Below are 19,861 nucleotides of genomic sequence, written 5' to 3'. Positions count from 1 at the left end.
CTTCAAATGAAGGAATATACTAAATATTGAGCATAGAAAATTCAGAGATCATACATATGGCTCTTACATTACGTGCAAAAACCATAAAGAATCAAACTGCGAACTACAAGGAAAGTGCAGATATATTCACTTCTATCGAGATCATATGGCAAGTGCTGTTGAATTAGCTACAAGGCCTAAATTAACCCAACAAGTGTTTTTTTTTTTTTCAGCAATAGCTTAATTCAGTGGTTTTCAAACTGTGGGGCGCGGAGGTACTGCAGGGGGGGTCGCGGGAAGATTTTTTTATTGATTGTATTATTTCTCCTTTTAGCTTTGTGAAGCACCTTGAGATGACGTTGTTTTTAAAGTGCACCTATATAAATCAAATGTATTATTATTATTATTATTCAATTGTAAACAAACACTGCTCGAAAATATGTCATTGGTCAGAGAGCTGTGGGCATAATGCTGCCTTTTGCAACATCCTACTTGTGTGAGATAGGCTTTTCTTGCTGCCATCAAAACGAAATACAGATCAAAGCTGAACATTGAGAATGAACTGAGGGGCAGTCTCAAAACAACTGCCCCGGTTTGAGAAGACCTGCAGGGGAAAGCAAGCACACACAAGTCATTGATAAGCTATGTGTGGAATAGGAATGGTAGAGTGATGTGATCGTTTGCAACCTGCAGTAGAAATAGTAGCTAATTAATATATTTTCCTTAAAGAAATTTGAATTAAAAAATCTACTACTCTGGGAAGAAGTTTTTAATTAGGCCAAATTAATTCACAGTATCTATTACAAGCACTTTTGTTCATGTGTAATCCATAATAAAATATACAATTATAGTATATATATTACAATATACAATTAATCCTACCAATATAGATGGGAACTGGGTTGGGGGGTCCCGAAAATATTTCCAATACCCAAGGGGGTCCCGACTGAAAAAGTTTGGGAACCACTGGCTTAATTCAATCGAAATAGATGCGTTTTCAGTTTGCGACGGAAGAGTCTTTGCTGTCCTGATATCAACGGGCGCTCATTCCACCATTTAGGGGCGAGGATAGCAAACACTTACACTCTGGGGGTCGCATACCAACACAAAGTAGGGCTGTATACTGACTCCCTTGTTAACCCTTCTGCTTTACCATCAGAAACAGACTATTCTACAGAGCAAATAGCAAGAGAGTCCATTAAGGGCAGGATAAACAACGGGTTGGGTTAAAGAAACATAGGACTGCAGGGCACTGGCCTTCATGTCCTCGGGGAAACCAAACGCAGCTACATTTGAAGCGTAGGAGTGAGATCACGTTGCAAATCGGGATTTCTTACATTCAAAAGAGGAAGTGAAAGTGTTGGTATGTAAAAATGCAATGACGTGAGTAAAAAATCCTCTGTGTAAGATGAAAAGCCCCCATAAGAGGAATAAGAACGGCTGGAGAAACAATAAGGAGAAAGGGAAGAGCCTTCACACAAACTAGTGTCAACGCCATAAGCCTCCATCATCCTCCACTCTGCCCTTTGTGTGCCAACAATCTAGATATGCATTTGTAAAGATGCTTGTCTAAGAATGTGTTATACAACCAGACTATAATTATTGCTGTGAACTGTAGTTTACAATACATCTTATCGTATCTTGTCAGTGTTCTCAGTTAGCAGGAAGTGTTCTGTCTCGTACAACTTTGAGGGACGTTTTTTCTGTATCTCAGTAAAAACAATGGATTACAAATCTTCATGATATAATCTTTTTAGTAAAGTGTAAAAATGCAGGGGTCATCAAAGGGGCAGCAGCTGTTTAATGGGCCCTATTATGCTTCCTGTGGTTTTCCCTTTCATTTAGTGTGTTCTATAGGTTTCAGTGCATGTACCGGTAAATGGTTTGCAAAGGCACAAATCCCTGCCTCCATTAGACTCCTTTGTTTACTTTCTGAACATAGGGACATCACTATAGAACACTCACGTTTCTATTAATACATTGCACGTGATAGGATAAGGGGCGGGACATCTCTAAGCGGTTGACCAATCACAACAGAGCCGGCCAGCTAACCAATCAGAGCACACTGGGCTCTTTAAAAGCACAATAGGGTCCCTTTAAATAATTACTCAACGTTCCTCGTCTTTAAAGTCTTAGGAATGTTCTCCTCGGTCTCCCACCTTGAGAATAAATATGATTATAAATCCTACATTGGAAAATGCATTTTTGTAGCAGGATGTTTGCAAGCCATTGAACAGCATAAAATACAAATTACAATATAAAATACCTTTTTTATTTTTTCCTGCGATGGTTTTTCCACAGCTGCATTCCTCAAGACAAGTACTTCCCAGTTGCTGTGGCAACCAGCGCTGCAAAAATATGAGAAAAGCCTCTGTGTGTGTGTGTCCGTGCATGTGTGTGTGTGTGTGTGTGTGTGTGTGTGTGTGTGTGTGTGTGTGTGTGTGTGTGTGTGTGTGTGTGTGTGTGTGTGTGTGTGTGTGTGTGTATTTGCATTCTGTACAACACACATTTCGGACAATTAAATCCTTCCAATCAACGCATTGATTAAGCATCTGTTCTGTAGAGACTTGAGGAAGGGTTAGTTTGCTGCCATTCGTCTAATGAGACCACAATATAAGTTAAACATGTATTTTTAATCTTTTAATATAAGGAGGACTACTTAAATGTAAAATCATTTGATGCTACAAGCCCAAACTGCACGCACACACAAACTGGTGAGACTTAGTTGAGATGATCAGATAACTATGAGTTGATTTAGCAGTCCATCGCCTCCTGGAAACGCTCTGAGGTACGGTGGGTAGACTGCAGCGACAGGGAGGACTGAAGGAAAGAGACTAAGTTCACTAGTTAACCAACAGCTGCCAACTATGGTGTCTTTAAGCAGCGAGACCCGAGGAAGGGAAATGCTCCGTGTGCAGCTACAGATTAGATAACACAGAGTCTTCCTGAACACCATCTGCTGGGATTTGCTGTGCTTTTTCCCTCCCCTTCTCTTCCTCTGTGATGTAGTTTTGTGGTAATGTAATGCGGACGTTCAGTGTGTATGTTTCCTCTCCTGCCCACGGACACTGTTGGAAACTATTTCCGTCCTCAGGCACTGCCAAGGTTGTGTAACTGAGCAAACACCAGAGGAACACACTGACCACCAACTACACAAATACTGATAGAGCTTTAACAAACCCAGACCAGTGGAAAATATATACAACACAATAAAAAGTCAAAATAAACTTTACAAAATAACAGCTAAAAGATACAGTATTTCTTGCCATCAATCTGAAACAACGATATTAACTTCCTGTTGCCATGACTGGCAGTCAATGGTTTTTTATCAACATGTGTTTGTTAACGTTTGTGTCTAAATGACACGACTAAATGTAATAACGCCCACCATTAGCCGCCTTTAGCTTAGCGATGGTGAAGTCATGTGACCGTGCTGTAGTTCCTTTATAGCCCAACATTAGCCTCCTTTAGCTTAGCGGTGCTGACGTGAAGTCATGTGACCGTGCTGTAGTTCCTTTATAGCCCAACATTAGCCACCTTTAGCTTAGCGGTGGTGACATGAAGTCATGTGACCTTGCTGTAGTTCCTTTATAGCCAAACATTAGCCTCCTTTAGCTTAGCGGTGGTTACATGAAGTCATGTGACCGTGCTGTAGTTCCTTTATAGCCCAACATTAGCCACCTTTAGCTTAGCGGTGGTTACATGAAGTCATGTGACCTTGCTGTAGTTCCTTTATAGCCCAACATTAGCCACCTTTAGCTTAGCGGTGGTGACGTGAAGTCATGTGACCGTGCTGTAGTTCCTTTATAGCCCAACATTAGCCACCTTTAGCTTAGCGGTGGTGACGTGAAGTCATGTGACCGTGCTGTAGTTCCTTTATAGCCCAACATTAGCCTCCTTTAGCTTAGCGGTGGTGACGTGAAGTCATGTGACCGTGCTGTAGTTCCTTTATAGCCCAACATTAGCCTCCTTTAGCTTAGCGGTGGTGACGTGAAGTCATGTGACCGTGCTGTAGTTCCTTTATAGCCCAACATTAGCCTCCTTTAGCTTAGTGGTGATGACGTGAAGTCATGTGACTGTGCTGTAGTTCCTTTATGGCTCAACATTAGCCACCTTTAGCTTAGCGGTGGTGACGTGAAGTCATGTGACCGTGCTGTAGTTCCTTTATAGCCCAACATTAGCCACCTTTAGCTTAGCGGTGGTGATGTGAAGTCATGTGACCGTGCTGTAGTTCCTTTACAGCTTAACGTTAGCTTTTTATTTCAGAAATCATTAGGTGGTGTTAATATGGGGAGACTATCCTGCTCAAAAGTGTTTGTTTCCCACAAGTTGTATTTCTCATTGTTTGTATTAAGCAAAACTTTGCAAAGCTTATTTCCTGGTCGGACTGCAAACATGTCATCACTGCACTTCATCGTCAATAGCTAATTTTATTTCAAGTGCAGAAGACATATCTAAAGAAGGCAAGGTAATGAGCAGAAATGATGGACATGAACTTGGATAGGAGAAACAATGTGAGGAAAACAGGAATACAAAGGCTTCGACATAGTCGTTATGATAAAGACCTGAAGTCAAAATCTAAGGCATGAAACAAACATTTTCAAATTTCAACAACAATGAAGTCTTTAGACTCTCATATCCTGTCCAATCCTTAATGTTGCAGATAGTTTCCTTCCCACTATCTTCCCGTCACATTTTGATAAAATCTCTGCATTTCTCTAACTTCTGTCTCTGTGTGGGCAGGACTAAATATTTTCTTGAATGACTCATTGAGTATTCTCCGTCCTCTGCCTTTTCCCCAAAGTTTGCTAACATCATAATCTCGTCGAAACATAACAAGGGGACAAATTAATATTTAAGATCTCAACAAGAGGAACAAAGAGTGGGATCTTCAGGGACGAGTATCACTTCCTGCAGGGACTCGATGATTCCTAAATTGAGACGCCAGTTTCGGTTCACAGAACAAATGTACACACACACACACACACACACACACACACACACACACACACACACACACACACACACACACACACACAGACACACACACACACACACACACACACACACACACACACACACACACACACACACACACTAACACATGCCAGTCCCCGGTTCCCACGATAACACCACGCAGAGAGCAATCACTGCAAGCTGGTATTCATGACAGACTAATGACTGTCAGTTAATAAACTTGTGAGAATGACTTCATTCGCGTCCATCTCTTTTTTTCACTCTGTGTCTTTTTGGAAGTTTATTATCATTGTCCTGTCTAAAAGAAGCATTTTTCATAAAATTAACAGAATGGAACAGTTCCTTTCTAACATTAAATTCCTATACAATTTCAGTAGTTAGCTACTTAACTAGTAGCTCATTTTGTCTAAATGGAAATGTCAAGACAAATGTTTTGTTTTTAACTTACATTGACAAGATGTGTACTTATTACAAGCTTCACTTAAAAGCACACTATATATAGCCTCTTCCATTATTGAAATTAAAACATATAACTCTACTGCCCTAGCCCGTCCAAATGATAATTATTGATGGTGTCTCTATTCCAGAGAAAACTGGATCTTCTATTTGCTAGCGCTCCAACTGTCCAATTGTACGTGATAGGCTAAGGGGCGGGACATCTCTAAGCGGTTGACCAATCACAACAGAGCCGGCCAGCTAACCAGTCAGAGCAGACTGGGCTCTGGTTTCAGACAGAGGGTGAAAAGAGGTGCTGTAGTACAGACAGTATGAGAACAATAAAGAGCTTTTTGAACATTAAAGCATGAAGACATGTAGAGACACTACATACTGATATATACCTGAACATCAGCAGGAGAGGACTCTTTAAAGTAGAGACACTACATACTGATATACACCTGAACATCAGCAGGAGAGGACTCTTTAAAGTAGAGACACTACATACTGATATACACCTGAACATCAACAGGAGAGGACTCTTTAAAGTAGAGACACTACATACTGATATACACCTGAACATCAGCAGGAGAGGACTCTTTAAAGTAGAGACACTACATACTGATATACACCTGAACATCAGCAGGAGAGGACTCTTTAAAGTAGAGACACTACATACTGATATACACCTGAACATCAACAGGAGAGGACTCTTTAAAGTAGAGACACTACATACTGATATACACCTGAACATCAGCAGGAGAGGACTCTTTAAAGTAGAGACACTACATACTGATATACACCTGAACATCAGCAGGAGAGGACTTTTTAAAGTAGAGACACTACATACTGATATACACCTGAACATCAGCAGGAGAGGACTCTTTAAAGTAGAGACACTACATACTGATATACACCTGAACATCAGCAGGAGAGGACTCTTTAAAGTAGAGACACTACATACTGATATACACCTGAACATCAACAGGAGAGGACTCTTTAAAGTAGAGACACTACATACTGATATACACCTGAACATCAGCAGGAGAGGACTCTTTAAAGTAGAGACACTACATACTATGAAGCTGAACATGAGCAAAGTGTGTCCTCTTTAATACTGACAATCAACACACATGGTTTAGTTTAGTCAGAGATAATAGAATTGGAAAAATCCTAAATGCTTATTGAAGCACATAGTTCATATTGATGAAGCGCAAAGGAGAAAGACTAAAAACTTTTCAAGATATATATCTAGCAGCGCTTTCAAAAACAAGTTTGGTGATCAGAGGATACACAGACTGGCTTTTAACAATAACACACACACACACACACACACACACACACACACACACACACACACACACACACACACACACACACACACACACACACACACACACACACACACACACACACACACACACACACACACACACACACACACACACACACACACAGACACACACACACACACACACACACACACACACACACACACACACACACACACACACACACACACACACACACACAGGTCTGAGTGAACTCACAGCCAGCATGGGGTCAGACCACCTGACTCGTACACTTTACACAACACAGAAAAACAGGTGTACTGGAACCTTCTGTGCTAATTACTGAGTTTGAGGTTCTTTGAAGGCTGCTGCTCACCTTGGACGACCCCTTACCTGATCACACACACACACACACACACACACACACACACACACACACCCACACCCACACCCACCCACACCCACACACACACACACACACACACACACACACACACACACACACACACACGTACACACACACACACACACACACACACACACACACACACACACACACACACACACACACACACACACACACACACACACACACACCTTTAACCAGCGCTCTACAGGAGACAGTGTGTTACTTCAGCGCCCGCAGGCCCAGTGGGCAATGCCAAGCTGACAATAATATGTATCGGCAGCAACCAGCATGAGGGCAGAGCAGCGATACATGACATCAACAGTACGGGGCTGTGTGTGTGTGTGTGTGTGTGTGTGTGTGTGTGTGTGTGTGTGTGTGTGTGTGTGTGTGTGTGTGTGTGTGTGTGTGTGTGTGTGTGTGTGTGTGTGTGTGTGTGTGTGTGTGTGTGTGTGTGTGTGTGTGTGTGTGTGTGTGTGTGTGTGTGTGTGTTGGGGGGTTAACGTAGAGAGGGTAGGACACACAGGACGAGCTCATAATTCAAATATGCGTGGTTAGGTGGTCTTATTATTTCCTAAAATGTTGTTTAGTTGTTTAATTTGAATAACAAATTAACTCATTTCAAGGTGTTGATGTAATTATAATTCACAAGCATGTTAGCAGCCTCACTACTTGCTTCCAAACTGTGATTCATGTTTTTTGGCACTGGGTTGGGGTTTGGCTTACATTTTTGGCATAGGTCTGAAAAACGATGTTATTTTGAGGGTAGCTTAATTATCAAAGGTTTTAATTTCCAGTCACAAAAGTAGTGAGAGGGCATTCAATCAGAATACCTGTATTAGTCACACAGAGGGGAAATGTACACATAGATAGCTCATAACATGATACTTAAGACACTGCTAATGCTACCAAATTAACATAAAAGTACAGCTATCTCCCTCCAGGGCCGGACTGGGACAATAAATCAGGCTGGGAATTATTTATACACCCAGCCACTACCAGTTTTTTTTTTGTCCCATTTTGCTGGATTTATTTGTGAATATTTACAGCGTTGCTGCCCATAGTGATAACCCTATAGTTTAAATCTACTACCCAATAATAAACATATAGTAATAAATAATAATAGATTTAATTTGTTAGCGCTTTTACAGGTGCTCAAATACGCTTTACAGATAATAGTGAAGAGAAAAGAAAAGAGAAGAAAGGAACAACAAATAAATATAGAGTTAAAGTTAAAGTCAAATAATACAAAAACAATCACACATGAAAAGCCAGATTGAAGAGGTGAGTTTTTGTGAGTTTTTTGAAGGTGGTGAGGTCGGTGCAGTCTCTGATGGGTTGTGGGAGTGAGTTCATATGTATATATGTATTTATATATGGGCAGGGGTTACTATTTAAAAAGAATTGCAAATGTATTTGGGAATCTATTCATGTGAACATATTTTGGAGGTGGACCTCAAATCCTCTAGGGGGGTCCGGGGGCATGCTCCCCTGTTTTTTTTTTTGGAGTTAAATGCATCAATCTGGTGCACTTTGACGGGAAATTAAAGAGAGATCTATAGAAACACCCATTTAAAACAGAACTGTATACATTTCAATAATCATAAAATCATAAGAACATGGCCATAACCAATAACATACCATATCCAATATAAAAAAAATATTAAAAGTTGTTTACTTATTTATTTTTGGTTCATTTATAGTTGTGAGTGTGTCTGGGCTCCTGAATCAGCCTCTCCTGTCTCCCTCCTCTCCCCCCTCTTCCCCTGCTCCTCTTTGAGGCAGCAGCAAAGACTAGTTTTAGCTCTCAACAAGTTTTTAAAGTTTATCTTACCTTTTTTCACCTATTTAATTTGTTTTTCTTTTTATTCATGCATATATGTGACCCGCTCTATCGAAATCAGTCAGAAGTCGCAACGGCTCATTTCAAAATAAACGTGGATTTGCGTAACAAAAAAAGTTTTTCGGGGATCGGGTGTTTTGTTTGATTTTAAATAAACAAAATCTTGGCTTTCAGAATATGAAACTTTTATTTCCAAAATCACACGATAAATACATGTTTGAAGCTTGTAAAGGGAAGATGGCACCTCTCACTCTGCTGTTCCTCAGCGCAGCTCCCCCTCCCTCCGCTGACATTAAGAATGAAAGCGTAGAGTAATCATAGATAACACGGCAGGGTCCGTTACAGTTTGTTTTCATCTGATTTCAATTAAACAAAGTCTTGGCTTTCAGAATATTAAACTTGTTTCGGCAAATTCAGATAATAAATACAACTTTGAAGCTTGTAAAGGCATAATTACAAGCGGAGAACGGAGTAATGTAACGTCACAGCAGGCATAACAACAGCCGGTGTTTCTCGTGAGTGTTTTCCCCAGGAAACAAACACAATACACACAAATGGAAAAATACACAAACACACACACACGTATAAACACACACGCACACACCCCCCCCCCCCCCCCCCCCACACACACACACACACACACACACACACACACACACACACACACACACTCGCGAGCTTCCCCCAGACCAGTAATCCAAACGAAAATATCTAGCGAACTGTCAACTGGGGGGTAGCCTCGCTGCGGGGAAACGGCGGACCTCTGTCGGTGCAACTTCGATGATGCCTTTTAAAAACATAAAACATGAAGGGCGGTGACGGCCGTCAGCGAATCGAGCCGGCTCTTGACGACCGGCTGTTCTGTGATTCTACAGATTCTACAGATGGCCAGTCCGCAGAGGGAGGAAAATACATACCGGAAGTACAAAAAGACGTGCAACGGGACGGTGTTCCCACGGGAAACAAAAATTAAAATATTAAATGAAGCGATCTCATCTCTTAAAATTCACAACTTATTATGAATTAAACATTCACAAACTTATAATTATGTATTCACATGTTTAACTCTATATTACCCTTCTTCGGTAAAGCCACGCTCGCATTCGAGATGAGACAGATGGACTTTGAATTGGAATAAACAAAAAAATAACCATCCTCCCACTCGGAGTCAAAATTATATATTTTGGGCTCTTTGGTTTCAGCCATAATTGCGGTCTGGTGTGTGCGGACTGTCACTCCTGTTGACACGGACAACGTCAGCAAACTAGTGCCCACTGCCCACCAGCCAGGCCCCGATACATGGGGTCACGCCAATCACAAAGCTTTGAAGTGCATTATTCTGGCACAGGAAGATTATGTTATAGGACATTAATGATAAAACAGAATATTGTTGTCACGATCGACTGGTTGGGTACCCCTGATGTAGACTGACAGTCACCCTGTGTGAGGCAAACCCACATTTGCGCAGCGTTGCGTTCACAATTCATTAAACAAACAAAAATAATCACCAGGCCAGCAGGCCACTTAACATGCCAGGCCTCCTCCCGATGGCCAGTCCGGGCCTGTCTCCCTCTAATGTGGGATAGATGTAAAAATCTAACACAAAACCTCAGATGGCAGACTGTAAAAAAAGGGTCTCCTATATCAGACAGAGAAATAGTTTTACCACAGCAGAAGCTAAAATGCTAGGTGACGGATAAGAAAAGACGATCTGAAGCACTAATTAAAATAACCTTCCTTGTTGTATTCAATTTTTTTGAGGTCCAAACTAATAATGTTTTTTGTCATAGTCAGAAATCAGTTTAAGCAATGAACCTGCCCATGCTAGCTCAAAAAGCTAGCTACCTTTTTAAAGTGTAAGCTAGTCTGAATAACTCTCTAACAAAGCAATTAATTTATGCAACACACTGTTAAAAAACTGAAGCTTACTTATATTTCAGAAGCTCTATTATTCTTGGTAGGATTTGTTGAGTAATCTATCGGCCAGGCTATAACTAGGTATTAGCCACGGGCCAATAGCTTGAGAGACCTTTTCGGATTTGCTAATATGTCGTTGTGTAGTCATTAATGTTAGCTAATGCTAAAATAAATATAAAAGTATATTGTTTAGGATTCAGAAAACTACTAATATTGTTTGCTGTTGTTAAATGGTTGAACATAAATGACTAGAATAATGTTAACAGCTGGGTAAGCTAGTTAGCAAAGCACACATTTAACAAAACAGCCAACTTTCCACAGTGTAGACATTAACGAATATTTTGCATTACGCACGTTCAGTATTTCTTTTCTCCAGCAATAGTCTAATTCTAAATATATTTAATTCTTAAAAGTGGGTAAAAAAGATAACCCTAAAAGTAGCATCAATACTGTTATTACAAATACAAAGAGAATTAGATACTAATATGTTACCAATTTCAAAGTTATCCCTTATTTCTACCTCTTTCTCTTGTGCCTACAGACTGCACTCCCTCCAATAGGATTCAGCAGATTATTCTGCAAAAGGTCCGCTTTGTTCCCAGCCCTCTGAAATTGCATTAAGCTTCCTCATTTGTCTGTGTCACGGCCAATGCTGGCTCTAAACTGCTGTAAGAAGTGAGACTTATATCAGAACAGTTAACTGGGGAAAGGTTGGCCATTAAAAAATGAATTGCAGCTTCTGCCGAGGAACAAATAGTCTATTCAGTGAAATGGGATTTGCCGAATGATGGCCTCTACGCTACCAAAACAACGTATCTCCATTTGGGAAAGAAGCTTAAAGCAGAGGCCATGGTCTGATGAGGATGAAGGTTGTAGTTTAGCAGATGAATCAGAGGCTCTGTGCATACATGTCTCGATAAAGTATCATATCTCAGTGTGTGTTGGTTCCTTACAGAGCAGGACATATTACCTTTCATTGGTTATAGTAAATTGAACAGTCTACAATGTGTTGGTTTTCCAGAACTAAATGTTTTATGGGTGAGTGATGGTCAAGGAGTGAATAAATAATGTATTTGTTGACGGCTTCTATTCCTAATAACTTCCATTTATCTTGTTAACAATGAATATTAACAACAATATACCAAGGGGAGGAGGACAGAGTGAACATACGGAATAAAGAGGTGCAGACATTAGTCTTGAATCCTAAGAATGAGTCAGCATTTCATCACTTCCTGTCCCCTGGTCTGGAGGTCAATGGTTTTCCGATTTTTATATTTCAGTGTGCATCTGTGTCTTACAAAGTAGGATATGTAACCTTTATTTGGAAAAAAAATATTTGTAAAAGTAAATGAAATAGTCCAAAATGAGTTGGTTTTCCAGGATTGAATATTATCCTAATGTATTATGGGTCAGTAATAGTCAAGGAATGATGATAGCCACTGGATACAAATATACGATGAGAGAACGTCTAAAGGCCCCTACACACCAATCTGACATCAAAGAACTCGTCCCGACGGACACTGCAACACACCTAAAGACTTCAGCCGACGGCCAAGAAGCACGTACGAACTGCGCATGCGTGAGTGGCAATACCTCTCCTTACCAGCAGGCGGCGGTAGTGTGTATTCGTCATTCAAAAGAGGAAACAACCGGAAGACAGACTGCGTGATAACCGAGAGAAGAAGAACAGACAACGTGATATAAACCAACAACAAATAGCGTGTTCCATTTTCGCTCTACAGCGAGAAGCTCACGGGGCTTTCCCCAACCTGTGTCGAGAGCTGGAGTTAAAGGAAATCTCACATCTGCCTTCTTAACCGTTTCTTTGGGTCCCTCACTTCCGTTTCGCTTCTCATGCACTGATTCGCTAGCTGAAAAGCCAATCAGAGTTATATATTATATAATATATTATATAATATATAATAAAAATATCTAAATGACAAACATATTGCATGTATTTATTTGGTAATTAATTAACAGTTAAATGTTGATGTTGAATAGGTTGAGAAAAAACTAAAGCAAGCACACAAATAAGGCACATTCTGTTCCTCTAAGATTGACAGGGATTGGTCGCACTTTGTTTTGCCTGCTGTCACTAGCAATCACTTACAACACACACACACACACACACACACACACACACACACACACACACACACACACACACACACACACACACACACACACACACACACACACACACACACACACACACACACACACACACACACACACACACACACACACACACACACACACACACACACACACACACACTTATACAGTAACATATTATATGCACGCCTGCATACACTGATATGCATGGATGCTCTTATTCTCTCTGTCTCTCACACGTCAGTGAATGCATGAAAAAGAAATGTGCTTTTATCTCTTTTCACAGTCTTCTACACACACACACACACACACACACACACACACACACACACACACACACACACACACACACACACACACACTGCCACACACACACACATAATCAGAGGGATTTCCTCGTGGAGGCTTATTCATATTCTGTGTCACAACACTCTGTCAACATGTGGCAGCAGACATTTCAGAGAGAGGTTAAAGCAATGTGAATCGTCCTTTGTTTACTACAAATTTAGCAAGTTACAAGCCCCGAGCCTGCTTTTCAGGTCTCAGGCTCGAAAATGACATTCCCAGAACAAATGCCCATAACTTCCCTTCTAAAAGGGGACGATTAATAATCTTTTTTCTCAAAGCAAGGTTACACCTGTGAGTTGGATGTAGAAGTGTCAGAATCAATATAGATGTTTTTATTTTAAAGTAAATTCAGATAGAACATAGTAAAAAAATGTAAATTATTGTGTCCGTCCAAAAAAAGAAAATTACTTGAAAACCACCCTTGAATGATGGTATGGTAGACTAAAAGCTTTAGGAATCCAAAGTACAACATATAATGAGTACCTTGTATCAAGATTGATGCAAAACAAGTGAAATTTGACCTTTTTAGAGAGATTTAGCAAAGAAACCCCACTTCTGGGGTCATTTGGGTGCATTTTCCATATCTCTGGCCCCCCTTGCTGGATTTTGCTGATTGACATCTCTTTCTAACCGTCAGAGCCAATGGAATCGAGGGGAATGCCCACATACTCCATATTTGTTAATGTGTGTGTGTGAGACTGACACAATGGTGGCTACCATTAGCAGCTAACTTGTACTCTCCAATTTTTACATAAAAATGGAATTATGGATTATAAATATTTTTTTCAAAGCTACAGACACATTATCAACCTATGGCTTAACCAATTCAGCCGCCTTTTCTCTCGTTTTAATGTCATTGAACACGTCATTTGATCAGATTGACAGCTACGGTGAGACGATCTCCCGTAAAAGCTCCGTAAAGGTAAGTGTTGTGATTTCTGTGTTTGCTTCCCCTGTCGCGAGTTCGGATCACTCAGTGATGATACTATATACCTAAATAATCTGTGGAACCTCAGCTTTAATCGGATATCTTGTATGTGCAGCTACGATAAGTAATAAGGGTACTTTTATCTTGAGTTCTGTGCCAACGTCCGTTATCATTTTTCGCTCAGGGGTCATTTAGATGCTTCTTATGAGACTTGTGTTTTGTTCTGGTAAAAATGGTTTGTATCGTCAGTTAGCTGAGATTCTTCCCGTCAATCTGGTAAAACACATTAATAGGTTCTTAAATATTAAGATCCCCTAAGACATAGTGTCGTGAAAAAAAAAAAAGCCCCCGCCGAGGGGGGCTTTGGGGCTTAACAGGCTAATGAGCAATGTGTGTTAAAGAGCATAAGGCAAACTGTGTGACAGGGAAACAGGAAAAGAAGCAGTGAAGAAGAGAAAAAAGTAAAAAGGTTATATAAAAACTAAAAAAGTTATACTGGATTTTAAATATTGGACACATAAATGGATTAAGTTTGAGGAAGGGAAGTGGAAAGGACAGATCCCTGTATGCAGCCACTGCTTTAACAGATAGGTACAGTAACATTAGCATAGTGATTAACAATGGCATTAGCATAATGATTAATCCAGCATTAGCCTAAGCACAGCTGGTGGGAGAGCACGGGGGAGAGCAGAGACAGAAAGGCAATATAAAAAGGCAGTGTGAGAAATAATCATGTAGCGCGGCAGAAGGAACCGAAGATGTCTTTTCTGTCATCACAGCTGCTGACAGCTCCAGCACGTCATTCCTCATAAATATAATTACTATTCATTCATGCTGCGTGTCCAGTTATGAGAAGGAGTCTAGCAAAGAAAGACAAGTTATATTTGCTCTAACAACGCAGACATAACCCGTGTCAATCTGTATGAAAGTTCAATCCTGATTGTTATTCGTGGAAGAAGAAGAAGATCCTTTCCTTAATGAGGCCTATTTGGGGTTTCCCTTCTCATGTGGTGTGTTATAGGTTTATGTGCATGTAAGTACTTCTGTATCATAGTGACATCGCATTGGAAAACATGCGTTTCTATTGGCTAGCGCTCAAACACATTAAATGCGATGACCAGTATGTCACAGTAGAGGCAGAAAATACAAATATGATCCACAAAATCAACATAAAATGTCCTCTTTAAAGGTGGGGTAGGTAATTTTGGAGAAACCAGCTCGAGTGCGCTAGAATTTGAAAATACACAGCCGGAAACTATCTGCCCCTTCCTTCAGACTTCCTTACAGAGCCCCTCCTCCAACACACACGAACGCGCACATGACCAATGAGGGCACGAGATAAGTTTGTGCACAGATGGAAGGCTGACAGGCAGGTAGGCCATCCAGTTATTTTAGCCGGGCCGGCTCAGATGATTGGTCGTGCTTTTTACAGCGCTACGGCTTCCACAGATGAGATTTTTTTATGGATTTATTGTCAAAGCATTTAATTTATTCATTGCTATCAGGATGTTGAGAGCATTCCATGGAATATAACAAAAAGTGTTTCTGAAATGAATGACCTACCCCACCTTTAAAGTGGACCTATCATGCTATATTTGAATAATATAGTGTAGGACCATACCTATATAAGGCATATTTATACTTTTTATTTTTCAAAATACCAAACAGATCATGCATTTTAGCCATTCCTCATTTCGCTCAATGTAACACTGTCTTTGCATCATGGGCTGATTCTGTGAGAACAGCACCATCTACAGGCCTGGCATATGTACTACAGCGTCTCCAGCGCTTTCCAACGGCAATGTCCATGGCTGTCTCCTCCTGATTGGTGGAGTTGGCCCAATAGCCGTAGCGCCACTTCTGTGACGTCATAGAAGTGTTCAAATCTGGATCAGTCTGTATCTGATCCGTTGCAGCCCCTTTTTTAGAGATTTGGGTATGGAGGGAAATAGAGAGGGTTGTGTTTTCTAACACTTGGTGAGTTCCCTGGAACACCGGGGACACATATTCAGAAAAGACGTACACAAGTGCATTTTGCATGATAGGTCCCCTTTAAGTTAATGTACTAATACATTATGGTCAAACGCTCCAATTTAAGAAAAAGTACGGCTTTAAAAATCTCTCAAGTTATAGTTCAGATGTATTTTGAGCAGAATGTACTTAAAGTCTCAAGAGTACATTCTGCAGAACAATTGCATCCTTTGGGTTATACATGATTAGTTGTATGCGATGTTTAGATGGTTAATTAGAATCAGATTGCATCAAGTTTTATTTGACTGTTGTCGACAAATAAAGTTAATTATTTTTCAACTTTTTGATTGATAAAATACATTTATCACATGTTTTTATTAAAAGGTTGTTGAATTCAATAATTTCAAACTTTCTCTCCCAACGTTTTGTAAAAAATTGGATATTTGTTTGTACCTTAAACAGTTCTTCCACCGGTTTAATCTCTAGAAATGGATTATGTTAAAAGTTTTTCACAGGTTTTTTAATGCAAAATAATATCTGAAAGCAAACAAAAGCTTTAAAATTGTTTAGTAAAACTAGATTATATTCATTTTGAACATAGAGTGGAAGTATAAAGTAGCATTAAACAAGTCCTTCAAGACTGTACTCTGTTGGATTTTTATAAAAGAGCTGTTTCTCACTGTTGGTCTTTTTATTATATTATTTACAGTTTTCTGACATCTGCTATCTTTCCCAGCGGTGTTTTCACACAGTGCCGCCTCCGCTGTCTTTGTGTTAAACACGACGGAGGAGATGCCACCGGTGTCAGCGGAGGGAGGACAGCTTCTTCTTCTCTTGTCAACGTGCACGACTCTCTGCTGCTGCGTTCAAAGTTTCAGAGGACTCACCTTTTTTAACTTGCTTCCTGTGTGAGTGTGGTAAAAAAAAGGAACTACAGGTGCTAGTGATCACCAGGATAATGATTGATTGCATAGAGTGCCACAGTGAAGCGTCCTAAACCCGGAAGTAAGTTAGCATTCTACCACTTCCGATTCCTTCGACAAAAAAGCAATGCAATTTCTCCATAGGATTTTGGAAAATAGCTGGAAATAAGGTCTGTGGTTGAAACACATTTAAGAGACGGATCACGTTTTGTTCAGTCGGACAATCTCCACATGTCTACCCTACTTTTATAATTTTCGAATTATAAATCGAATCGATAGATGTATGATCGATACGGTTTTAGTTACTTACTCAAGCAGCATGCTTTATGCCATCATCTACGGCAGGGGTGTCAAACTCAAGGCTCGGGGGCCAAATCCGACCCATGACTTCATTTGATGTGGCCCCGCAAGAGCTTGCAAAGAATAGAATACGTTTATTATACGGTTACATGCCACTTTACAGAAGCCGGTTGCCAATGAACTACATCTCCCACAATGCATCTCGTTTTGTGACATGCGCACTGAAGAGACTTGCAATTATTTGGCCTGGACTTCTGCTTTCAGACGTACTTAGTTACTAAGTTATTATCCTATCCGATAATAATTCAATTCAGAGGCGATAGTGTAATATAATACATTATTTTATATATATATTATATATTTATATAGTTACAACCGGCCCTTTGAGTGCAACCATAATGCTAATGTGGCCTGCGATGAAATTGAGTTTAACACCCCTGATCTACGTGGATTCAGGAAAGCAAGTTCCCGTAAAGGCGAGTGGGTTTATGGCAGGCAGTGAACCAACGATAAAAAGAACGGCTCTCATCAAATACGACTCGGTTCCCTTCGTTCGTACGAAAGAGCCGTTCAAAAGAATCGGATCGTTCGCCAACGTAACATCACTAGTAGGAGCACAATACAGGAGATGATTGAACTGAGAATAATTAAATACCTCTTGTTGGAGATAAATATCACTTTATATTATTTCATATTTGAACATTTATTTTCTTGCTGTTTTTGTTTATAGTAAATGTATTCTTAGTTATTGTCGTTTTTGAAGTGAATTAAAGTAGTTTTATGCTTTTATTTTGAAGGCATGCTTGGGCACTGGGTGATTAGAGCACCTGGTGTAATTGTATATATATTGGAGACAGGTGGAGGTGGGATTAGAGCACTAGTAGGCACATGCTTTTGTTATCAGGGTGATCCAAGGCACAAGAAGGAAAGCCATGGGAAAAGCTAAAGTCAAGACAGATAGGAAACCTGTTCATTGTACTTTTGTCATAGTCTAAAATGCACAAACAGAGATTCTTGTCTGGACTTGGATCATTGCCCTGCGTAAGATTCACTAACTGGTGACTCAGCGGGAGTGTTATTTTAAATGAATTATACATTTTATTTCTATATGATTTTGGCCGCTACACCTCTTTACCAGCAGAGATCAGACAGATCGGGTAACAAGAGCCTCGAAATCCATTACCTAAACCTGCTACGGTAATAGTTGCATCATTTCTGCTATTTGAAGATACAACCTGCTCGTTGAAAGTCTGTGGGGAGATTATATTGGATAGTATCAGCATGTTGTATGGTGGTAGGATTTTGAATTATTCTTCACCAGCAGGGTGACATGAGCCTCAAAGTCTGTTAGCTAAACTTGCTATGGTATTTGTTGCATCATTTTAAAAGATACACATTTTTCTGTAACTGTGGGGTGAAACTAAATTGAATCGCAACAGCACGTACGATGGTGGTATCTTGTGTTCTAGATATTTTAAGCAGCAGAGATCAGACGGATCAATGACGGGAAACATCAGCCTCAGAGTCCGTTAGCTAAACTTAATGGTTGCGTCATTTTCTCTACTTTGAGATACAACCAGCTCTTTTTAGCCATGTGATGAAAATGCATTGGATTGCAGCCTTAGTTGGTTCATACATGGTGGTAGGATCTTGAATTAAACATCTGCAGAGAACAGACGAGTCAATAACCAGAGACTCAATGTATGTGTATTGTCAGAGTTCAGAAGCTTCTGGACCAGCACTATAAAGCGTCTTATTCTCAATCTTGGTGGTATTGTAAGAAATTAAAATCAATGTTTATATGGCGTAGTTTAGATTAAATATATTCTTATAATTAAAGCTGTTTTATTCTGAAAAACCGGAAGTTCACAGACACTTTTAACTTAAAACATTTATTCTGAAAATCCTTCATTTCCGGTTAGCATTAGCATGTGGCAAACCTTACGTTTTGAAACCGTGAATTGAAGGTGAAATGACATGTGGTGTTGTACACTAAACACACTGTCTTTAACACTCATTTATTGACGCTGCAATACTGTTATTAGGGAATGTTTAAATAACCACAGACATTAGAATGCTTTAATTAACACCAGAAAAACGTCAGGAATTGCCTCGGACCCGCCCCCGTCGACGCCGGCCAATAGGAGAAGACTACAGTTGATAACCCGTGATGGACAGGGAGAATCGATCTCTTTTTCAGGGGGAGCCACCAACTCGCAAATGTCATTGTATATCGCCGCATCATTTGTTTAATTAAATGCTGTTGACTTTTATAAGCTTCCTTGTACTCTCTTCAGTTTATCCTAGTCTCGGGGCTAAAGAAATCCTCACAGTATCACCTGGTTAATATCATCTGAAAATGATCTAAGTTGTTGAGAAGATACCCCTAACTTCTAACCCCCATATCCGGACGTCTTCCTACTTGCT

This window comes from Notothenia rossii, assembly GCF_949606895.1.
Source record: "Notothenia rossii genome assembly, chromosome: 1".
NCBI lineage: Eukaryota > Metazoa > Chordata > Actinopteri > Perciformes > Nototheniidae > Notothenia > Notothenia rossii.
This window is presented reverse-complemented; position numbering follows the sequence as displayed.